This window comes from Orcinus orca, chromosome 16 (assembly GCF_937001465.1).
Source record: "Orcinus orca chromosome 16, mOrcOrc1.1, whole genome shotgun sequence".
Classification (NCBI taxonomy): Eukaryota; Metazoa; Chordata; class Mammalia; order Artiodactyla; family Delphinidae; genus Orcinus; species Orcinus orca.
In genome coordinates, this window is record NC_064574.1 from 21,176,108 (window position 1) to 21,186,375 (window position 10,268).

The 10,268-nt window shown below is 49.0% G+C and overlaps 1 long non-coding RNA gene across 1 annotated transcript; it reads right to left on the reverse strand.

The window, feature by feature from the left end:
- Positions 1 to 6,147: 6,147 nt before the first annotated feature.
- On the reverse strand, positions 6,148 to 9,820 carry LOC117202477 (uncharacterized). The gene is made up of 2 exons (XR_004484873.2): positions 9,061 to 9,820; positions 6,148 to 6,670 (listed from the first exon to the last, which is right to left on the reverse strand). It is a non-coding gene; the product is annotated as an uncharacterized LOC117202477 (long non-coding RNA).
- Positions 9,821 to 10,268: the final 448 nt, after the last annotated feature.

A 10,268-nucleotide genomic window follows, 5' to 3' on the forward strand; every position in this document is an offset into this window, starting at 1 on the left:
TTGAGGTAGGGGTGGTGGTGGCGCTATCACTGTGGATTTCTTTTTCCGATGTTAAACAGTTTGTTATATAGTATTGGGAAAAAAGAGGAAGAGAGTCCCAAATAAAGTTAGATCAGATTTTTATAGAAAAATGAGCCCATGACTTTGGGGCCACCACTGCTCCCACTTGACCACTAGCTCTGTGACCTTGGGGACACCCGTGGCTTCTTGCTGTCCTTGTGTGCATATTGAGACCAACGATGCCTGCCTCACCTGCCCCCTGGGGTGCACCCCCAGAAGACACCAGGTGCCATGCACAGCACCCTACACGTACACAGAGAAGGGATGGCGGCTGTGTTCAGCCCCAAACTCCCCGCCTGCCCTGTGAGTCCTAATCTAATCGGGAGAGAGAGAAAGCGCGTCCCCCGCTGACCTCCCGGCGAGGTGAGCCCAGACCTTTCCTCTCAGCAACAACACATCCTCTCCCCCAGTTGCCCCAGCCCCAGGATCAGAGCCTTCCCTCTGCAAATCATGGTAATAAATATGGTCTGAAGCAACTCCGGCTCTTACAGCCTTAATAAATGGGTTGCCATAGTGGCAAATTCAGACGCAGAGAGCATCTTTTCAATAAAGGCTGAGAGGGTTATTAATAACGTTAATGTAGTGCGTTACGGAGCTCAGCCACATGGAGACAGCCTCTCACCCTCCTCCCCCAGCCCATCTTTTCCAGGACTGGCCAGCAAAGACCGCCCAGCTACGAGCACTGTGGGGTTGAGATGAAACCCCCGGATGGAGTCAAGAGGCTGGAGTTCACAAGGGGACACACTCCCTGATCTGACTATCCAGTGCCCTTCCCAGCACCCACTTTCCATGGGCTATGGAGGGTGCAGCCACAGAGCATAGAGGTTGAGAGAACTTTCTCTCAAGATGTACAGACCTGGGCTCAAAGGCCAGCTGAGTTCTCTTCCATGCCCTCCAGGTTGTGTTATTTAGAAGTGACTCACAAACATAGAGAACAGACTTGTGGTTGCCAAGGGTTGGGGCAGGGGGGATGGATTGGAAGTTTGGGATTAGCAAAGGCAAACTATTGTATATAGGATGGATAGACAACAAGGTCCTACTGTAGAGCACAGGGAACTATATTCAATGTCCTGTGACTGACAGACCATAATGGAAAAGAATATGAAAGAGAAAAAAAATACATATATATAAAACTGAGTTACTTTGCTCTACAGAAGAAATTAACACAACATTGTAAATCAACTATACTTCAATAATTTTTTTAAAAAAAGAAGTGAAAGGCCCCAGGTACTCCCCTCCAGCTTACCCTGATCATTGATTTCCTATCACACTTGTGGTCAGAGCAGCTCACCCACCAAACATCTCCAGTTCTCCACCTCCTGGGCCTATGCCCAAGCTGGACTCCTCCTGTTGAGTGGGGCCGATACATTTTGAGCAGAAATAACAAGTGTCACTTCTGAGCCAGGCATTTAATTGTTCACACAAGACCCTCCAGAACCCTCTCTTCCCTTACGTACACTCAAAATTGTGGGTACCCCCTGCCCTGGGTCCCTGAATGACTGATAAGCAGTGCTCCCAGGCTGACCCAGAAGGACACGAAGCATGGGCAAGAAATAAAACTTGGTTGTTTTAAGCCAGGGGTCACAAACTTTTGGGGCTTTGAGAACCAGATGGTTCCTATTGCAGCTACTCGACTCAGCCACTGTAGCATGAAAGCAGCACAGACAATACATAAACAGATGGACATGACGGTGATCCAGTAAAAGCCGATCTACAAAAGCAGACAATGGGCAGCCTTTGGACCATGGGCCATAGTCTGCTAAACCTTGTTTGAAGCCATGAAGCTTTGTAGCTTTGAGTCTGTCCTGACTGATAGGTCCTCATCCCCTCTAATCTCCTGTATTGTTTATTCACTTAGTACATGTATTATCCACCATTCTCAAGTATAATGGAAGCACACTGAGGTCAGGAGTCTGCTGTATCCCCAGCTCCAGAAGAGTCTGAAATAGAAGGGATACTCAAGAAATCTCCTTAAATAAAGACATGTTAAATCCTTAGCTGGGTGACCTTAGGTAAGTCACTGAACCTCCTTGAGCCTCAGTGTATTCAACTTGTAAAGTTGGGAAGTGTAATAGGCCCTGCATCCCTGGGTCGCTGAGGACGCTCCATGGGATAATGCATGTTAAGTGTGAGACATCGAAGTGTCCCATAAGTGGTGACTGATATTTTTCGCCACATCTGGAACAACAGCCTCCAAAGTCCAGCTCTAGAGCAGACTCTGCCTACCTACCGGTCTTCTCCTCTGTACAATAGGGTTGCGGTGGCTGAGAAGCAAGGTTCATTCATTTGGGCATGAAGCTGCATGCAGAAAAATGACTTCCCGGGGAAACACCCTCTAAATCAGGCATGGGTGAACAACTGCCGTGGGCCAAAGCCGCAGGCTGGCTGATTTTATAGAGTTTTATTGGAAACAGCCACATTCATGTGCTTATATATTGTCTACGGCTGTCCTCACACTGCAGTGGCAGAGTTGAGTAGTTGCAATGGAGACAGTAGGGTCCTCAAAGCCTAAAATATTGACCATCTGGCCCTTTATTGAAAATGTTACCTTCCTTTAGTCCACGTGACTGTGGAATCAAGAAGGGCAAGTTGTCTTCCTCACCCAAGCTTGTGTTCGTATAGCTAATTTTCAGAACCCAAGTGCCATGGCTGACATTTTTATGTGTCACATTTTATTTTGGAAGACTCAACCCTGTACTGCCCCTTGAAGAGAGCTTTTGAAGTCCTAGCATGCAAAAGCTCTCCACTGCCCATCCATAATGGTACCGCAAGGCCATCTCTTTCACTCATCCATCCATTTCTTTAGTCATCTGACAAGTGTTTGCTGTGAACCTATTATACCACTGTGAATAAAACTGACTCCAGAAATAGAGACACAGATGTAGAGAACAAACGTATGGACACCAAGCGGGGAAAGTGGCAGGGGGACGGATGTGAGGTGGGATGAATTGGTAGATTGGGATTGACATATATACACTAATATGTATAAAATGAACAACTAATAAGAACCTGCTGTATAAAAAAATAAATAAAATTAAATTAAAAAAAAAATTCACTCCAACCAGCATGGATTCCAACCCAGAGTTTGTCATTTCTCTTTCCAACTCTATGTGTTGCCGATTAGGACTCCAACTAACAGGAAAATCATATAATTCACATTTCTCCACTCTCTCCTCAAGGGTACTGAGGATCTGGCACAGTACACCATTCATTCATTCATTGATTCATTCTACAAATAGATGTTAAGTGATTACTCAGCGTCAGTGACCGTGGCATGTGATTCCTGCCTTCAGAGGGCTTGTAGTACACGGCACATAATAGGTGCTGAACAAACATATGTTGAACGAACTTACTTCCCAAATGCCCTGCTGGAGTTCAGATTTACTTGGCCAGGCCATTTGCTGTCAAATCAGCACTGTGGGAAGAAAGGCCTTTAGAAGCAACTATTTAGAAATCAAGGCAACAGTCTCATCCCTATCATACCCAGCTATGTGGTCTTGGACAAGTCATTGAAACTCTCTGAACTTCAACTTTTCACCTGTTTAATCAGTGCCACATCACTTTCAAGAAGTGATAATAGCCAGTAATAATCATAGCTAATAGTTCCCAAAGGCCTGGTCCATGCCGCTCACAATTCTTCGCAGTTTACATATGTCAACTCATGCTATGCTTACCACCAGCCTGTGAGGTAGGAGCCATGAACACCCCTGGGTTACAACCGAAGAGATTGGCAGAGGAAGGTTGAGTAATCTACCCTAAAAGTCCCACAGCTACTGAGTAAGTAGTCAGCCAGTAGGTGTCCGATAAACCTTACCTCACGCCCCCTCCTCCTGCCCGTAGCTGTTGAAGAAGAACGTTCTGTAAACCAGCCTGTCTACTGGTTCCAGTGGTCCCTGCTTCCTCCAGTGCCATTCCTTCAGTTCCCTCTAGAACTTCAGCAGACCCCATGCCCAGCTCACTCCCAGCTCCAATGGTTTCTGCTTGGTTCTCGGGACCCCCAGGTCCTGCCCAGATGCCTCTGGGGACACTGTGGGACCAAAAAGAAGCCACCCAAGTGCTCGTTTCCATTTTACCCCTGTCTCCCTCAGGGACCATGGGCTTCTTCACCTTTCAGAAAACCTGCGGTGTACCAACTCATCCCTGGAGTCTCCCGGTCTCCATCATTCTGTAAAGACCACTGGCCTACCCTTGGGCATATTTCTACAATTTTCTCAGTAACTGGAATGTATTCTGTTGAGATCGAGGGCCCTTTGTGTACATTTAGAGGTGCCACCCTTCTCCTCATGACCTCAGCATTCGTGGAATTCAGTCCCACTTAACTCTGCCGTGTCAGAGGGGAGGTGAGTGCCCATGACAGGAAAGGCCCAAGTGTTGATTCTGGAGTCTCTGATGCTATGTGACATTGGGCAGGCTGTTTACCTCTCTGTGCCTCTGTGTCCTCCTCTTTACCTGCAGGCAGTGGCACCAATCTTGGAAAACTACTTTTAGTGGTCGAGAGGGGCCCTAGCATGTTGCTTGGTGTATAAAGTGAGCGCTGACTAAACAGAGGTTTTGGTGGATGTGGCAGCTAAAGTATGTGCCTCTGTTAACATTTTACCTCTGGTGACATTTATAACAATATTAGAAATAAAGGTAATAATAACAATAACAGTAGCTAACCCTGAGTGAATGTCCATACTGTGCCACACACCATGCTAAACCCTCAGCCTGCCATTTTCTCTTTTTCTCTTCACGGAGCCCTTGGGGGTGCCCACAGTTGTGGTTCTGCAAGACATTGCAGCAGAGAGGGCAAGCAATGTTCCCCAGATCACACAGCCCACAGGTCAGAAAGCCAGCTTGCAAACCCAGGCCCCTCCCGCTCCAGGACTGGAGGGCTGACTACCGCCCTACACCTCCCAGGGCCCACCCAGCCCCACCCTCCCAGGGGCCCAGAGTGTCCTGTCCAGCCTGGCACCCTTCCACCTCCTCCCCCTGTTTACTGAGCTGATGCCCGAGAAGTGACCCATGCCTTGCAAAGCCCCTGCAAAGCCCTCAGCCTGACCTCCATGTAATGAAGGGAATTAATACGGCCGAGCCTGCAGCCCAGCCGAGCCACTTCCCAGCAGCCCCAGCCAGGCCTCTAATTGATTAGGCCATAAAGCCTGGGCACTAAATTGAAAGGAGCTGCACTAATTCTCTTTTATGTTAAATTTCTGTCTTTCCCCTTTATCGAATCCCCCGCCCAATGTCCCTTTCCCTCCCCATCACAGGCTTGCTGTGGGCCTGTTTTTTCCATGCACAGATTAAGTACCTAATCAAAATCTTGTCTCCCCTAATGGCATAAAATTGAAAGATAGATATTGCACTTTACACAGCTGATTAAACACTCGAATGTGGCTAAATGCTTAAAGGGCTTGTTACATTAACTAACTCTGTCATCTGCCCACTGTCTTATAATTGCGTGTGCTTGGGCTGCTTCGGGGAAGCACAGCATGATGGCTCTCCAGGCACCTCCTCTTTGGTGGCCTCTTCCGCCCCCCTCCCTGGGGCCTCCTGCACCATAGCTGTGCCATGGTATAGGGAGTCAGACCAGGAGTGGCCACCATGCTCCCCACTGTCCTTGGATGGTGGGGACAGGAAGGAAGGAACCCCCCCTCCATGCCCACACAGCAAGTGCTCTCCCCTGCCACTAACCTCCAGCCCAGTGTACCAAGGCACCAGACCCTCCCACCCCTCACTTCCCACACCCATCCAGTGCCTGATCTCTTGCCTCCAAGAATAGAAATTTCCCCCAGCCCACTTCCAGAGGGACATGTCCTGAGTGCATAAGGCCAGTGGTGTCCTAATCATCGGTTTTGCTTCACCTCTGGCCTTTGACATCCTTCCCCAACATCTCAGGTGCTCACACCCACCTGTGTTTTGCAAACAAGGAACCTTGATAGTTATGACAGTGGAATATGGTGGCTGAGAGGGGAGGCAGTGAGGAGCTCATTTGACACCTGGATGCCCCTGACACTGAGTCTCTGTCTTAACACAGAGTGCTCTGGGGCCTCAGCCACATGGCTGGCAGGGTATATTAGTCAGGGTTCTCCAGAGAGATGCAGCCGATAGGATGTGTGTACACACACAGAAAGAGATTTATTATAAGGAATTGGCTCATGCAGTCATGAAGGCTGGCAATTCTGAATCTGCAGTGTGGGTGGGCCAGCAGGCTGAAGACCTGGGAGAGCCGATGACGCAGATGAAGTCCACAGGCTGTCTGCTGGAGAATTCCCCCTTGCTCAGGAAAGCATCTCCTTTTGTGCTAGTCAGGCCTTCAACTGATTAGATGAGACCCACCCATAGTATGGAGGGCAATCTGCTTTACCCAAAATTCCCCTATTTAAATGTTAATCTCATGTAAAACACACTTCAAGTCAACACATAAAATTAATCATTACCCAAGGAAGCAAGATCACACAGGAAATTGACCTACCTAAGTTCCCACGGCAAATTAGTGCAGGGCTGGGTCTTGATTCCAGTTGTCCTGACCCCTGGTCTTGCTTCTCACCACTGTGGCTCATGGCAGAGGGTAAAGGGCAGGGACAGGCTCACAGCTCAAGCCGACAAGAGGCAACCTTTTCTGCCACAGCTTCCAGCCCAGAGAAAAGACATGTTTCACAAAGGAGTAATCAGTTTTGCAGCATGATAGTTAAGGAAAAGCATGGACTTAATTTGGATAAGAACCTGGTTCGACCCTTGCCCCAACTATTTGTCTTCTCAGAAACCTTGGCAAATTTCTTAATCTTTTCATACTTCCATTTCTTCATAGGATAAATGAAGACTCCAGCAGGCATTCAACAAGTACTTATCAAACACCACCTCTATGCCAAGTTCTGAGCCAGGCATGGGTATTTCACAGTGAAAATGCAGGTCACTTCTGTCTTCATAGAGCTTACAGTTGAGAAGAGAAGGAAGACATGAATGATAGAATCATTGCACAAATTAGAAAATTACAAGTTGTGATAAACGCGATGTGGACAAAATTAACAAACAAATAAACACCAGCCACGGCAACTCCAAGGGGCTCGACTACAGGATAATAGGGTGGGGCGGCTACTTTAGACTGGGTGGCCAGGAGAGCTTTCTTAAGGAAGTGGCACTAAGCTGAGAGCTAAAGGATCAGAAGCAGCCAGCCATGCAGACGTTAAGAAAAAGGGTTTTGACAAAGGGACAAAGCAAAGGGACAGCAAGTCCAAGGATTCCAAGGCAGGACTGGGCTGTCACAGGCCAATGTGGTTACAGAGTGGGGAGTCAGGAAAGTGGAGTTCAGCCTTGCCTCTGCATCCTTCCAAGTGTGTGCCTGGGCACTTGTCACCCATGGGAGCCTCAGTTTCCTCAACTATAAAACAGAAACCATAACACAGGACTGTGGAGAGGATCCAAAGAGAGAATGTCTGTCCTGTGCCTGTCTCAGCAAAGACTGGGTGCCCAAGAGCCAGAATCTCAGCCCTGGAAGGACCCTGAACATCAAACCAGCTCCACGTAACAGAGGAGGGAAATGTTTATCCCTTTTCTCTATTTCTCTGTCTCTTTCTGTCTCTGACCTCAAGCTCCACTTTTCTCTACAGTCTGCTTTATCCTCCTCTTTCAGACTGGCTTCGCCCACTGTATGTCTTCTGCCACAGCCCCCACCTAATAATTCGAATAAGTTAGGTTGTCAAGACACTGACTCCCGCCCCAACTGGACGTGAACTTTCAACTCAAATGCCTGGCACCACCAAAACCTGCGTCTACATCTCTAAGTTAAATTTGTCAGAGAGGACACAACTGGTCGTCTTATCTGCAACCAAGGAGCAAGCCTTAGCAGGTGCTCCCTGATCCGATCAATATGGCAGCAGGAAAAACAGACATGGGAACCTTGGGCAGCCAGTGCGGGGAGATCATCCAGTGACAGCTTGCAGGCAGCCAGCAAGTGCAGCCAGTCTACAGCTTGAGCTAAGGGAGCCCCAGGGCTTTGGCTCCAAGAAAACCATTCCAGTCCAACTATGTGCCATACCTCCCAGGGCCTCCCACCTCGTCATGCCAACCTGACCAGATGCCAGTAAAGCACAAGGATCCTCCCTCTTTTCAGTGTCAACCTCTTCACAAGAGTAACACCTAAACCAGACCCTGCAGCCTTGATAGCTTTTAACCACCCACTCCCCATGGTTCTGTGGAAACTGCAGCCCTCCACCTGTGAGACCCTCCTCCCTCCATCTGTGGGAACCTCCTCCCTCCGTCTGTGGGAACCTCCTCCCTCCATCCCTGGGAACCTCCTCCCTCTGTCTGTGGGAACGTCCTCCCTCCACCCCTGGGAACCTCCTCCCTCTGTCTGTGGGAACCTTCCACTCCGGCCCCCCAGTAGCCCCTCCTTGCTGCAGCCTCTGAGGAAAGCGTTCATCTCTCCAGCCGCCTCCTTTACACAGCTCAATTGAGAGGATTATGGACTCCTCACTAAGTGCTTCACATTAAAGATTCATAGAGGCACAGTATATATCTAATAAGGCAGGTTGTACAACACAGAATCCAACGCAACGCAAAGCACATCGCTGAGAACTGGAGCCAAAGCGCCTCTGGTTGCTGAGGGCATCACTGCGGGTGCAACGGGATGTGGTGGTTTCAGGAGCCTCCTCTCCTCACCCCCCCACCTCTCCCCAGCTCACTCTCTTGACTCAGGGGCCACCCTGAAAGTTCCCTCATGCTGTGCACAAGAAGATACACACTCACATACATGCCCTCTCACACACGTGTGCGTGCACACTGACTCACATGTATGCACAGAATTACATACACATATCCACACACGCATGCACAAGCGCTCATGCAATCACATGCATACAGTCACACGCGTGCACATTTATATACACACACATACATGCTCAAGCACATGCGTGTACACCCACATTCACACACTTGTACACACACTTCATATGAGTGCACTCAGCCACACACACCAAACCAACAAGAACAATGATAGCAATGACACCACTGAGAGCTTACCATGTGGCAGTCCCTCTAGATGTCTCATTTATGCTCCTGTTAAAGGGTCCTTATATCCATTTGACGTTAAGAAAAATGATCCAGAAAGACCTTGGCCAAGTTGCTTGTCCAAGGTCACACAGCCAATAGTGGCAGAAGTGGCATTTGAGCCTAGATGCATCCATGCTGTAAACCACTGAAACACTGCCTCTTAGCAGAGAGACCATCAGGCAGAGCCTCCTCAGATCCTTTCTGGAAGTGCAGAAGGGAATGGGGGAAGGGACAAATCAATGCGCATTTAGATATCCACAGAGTCCCAGAGACACCTCACCTGTGGATTCACACACTTGACAGATCCTGCTTCAGGTAGCTCTACCCACTTGCACAGATGCAAGAACTCACACACACACACACATCCATGCGCACAGGCAGGGTGAAAACCTTCCACATTTTCCAGGGCTGAGAGGTTTCCTGGAATAAAACCCGGATGGCCCCAGGCAAACCTGAATGAGTCGATTAGCCTACACGGGCACACACAGGGACACTCCTGGGTACCACACCCACACCCCCAAGTGCTCACACTCATAAAGTTCAGGGTCTGGTGGGTGGAGCAGGGTTTGAGGTTGGGGAGGGGAAGAGGGTCCTTAAGACTCTACCTTCAACATTTCAGGCCTGCAATGAGTTTATCTACTTGGTTCATCTGCTCAGTCCCCCTCCTCGCCTTCCCCAGCCTGTCTTGTCTTCTCCCAAGGATCCAAGGAAGCTCCGTATGAATCAGGGCCACAGGGCCCACACCTTTCAAGAAAGCAGGAGCCTTCGGTGCCAGATTCACTCATAGCTGAGAGCAAGACACAGGATGAAACTCCCAGACCCCTGCCTGATCCTAGAAAGATGTGCTTCTGCCCATCACACCCACACAGACACACATGCACCCCACATACTTCTCCCATAGCATTCAGTCAATGTGTGAACCCCACTCTCTGTCCCTCCTCACCCCAGGAATCACAGATAGAGAAAAGGGAGGGAACCCTCACTCTCCAGGACCTCCATGGAGCTCGGTCAATGTGGGCTTCATTCCTGGCACAGTCCCCTGTTGGCAGCATGACAGGGAAATTTATTTCAGCTCCCAAAGCCATCTTCATCCCAGGAAATGGCAACCCAAGCTTTGATATCTTTTACCGTGGCAGCTCACATCCAACAAATCTGGAATTTTATCTCTGCTCAAATAA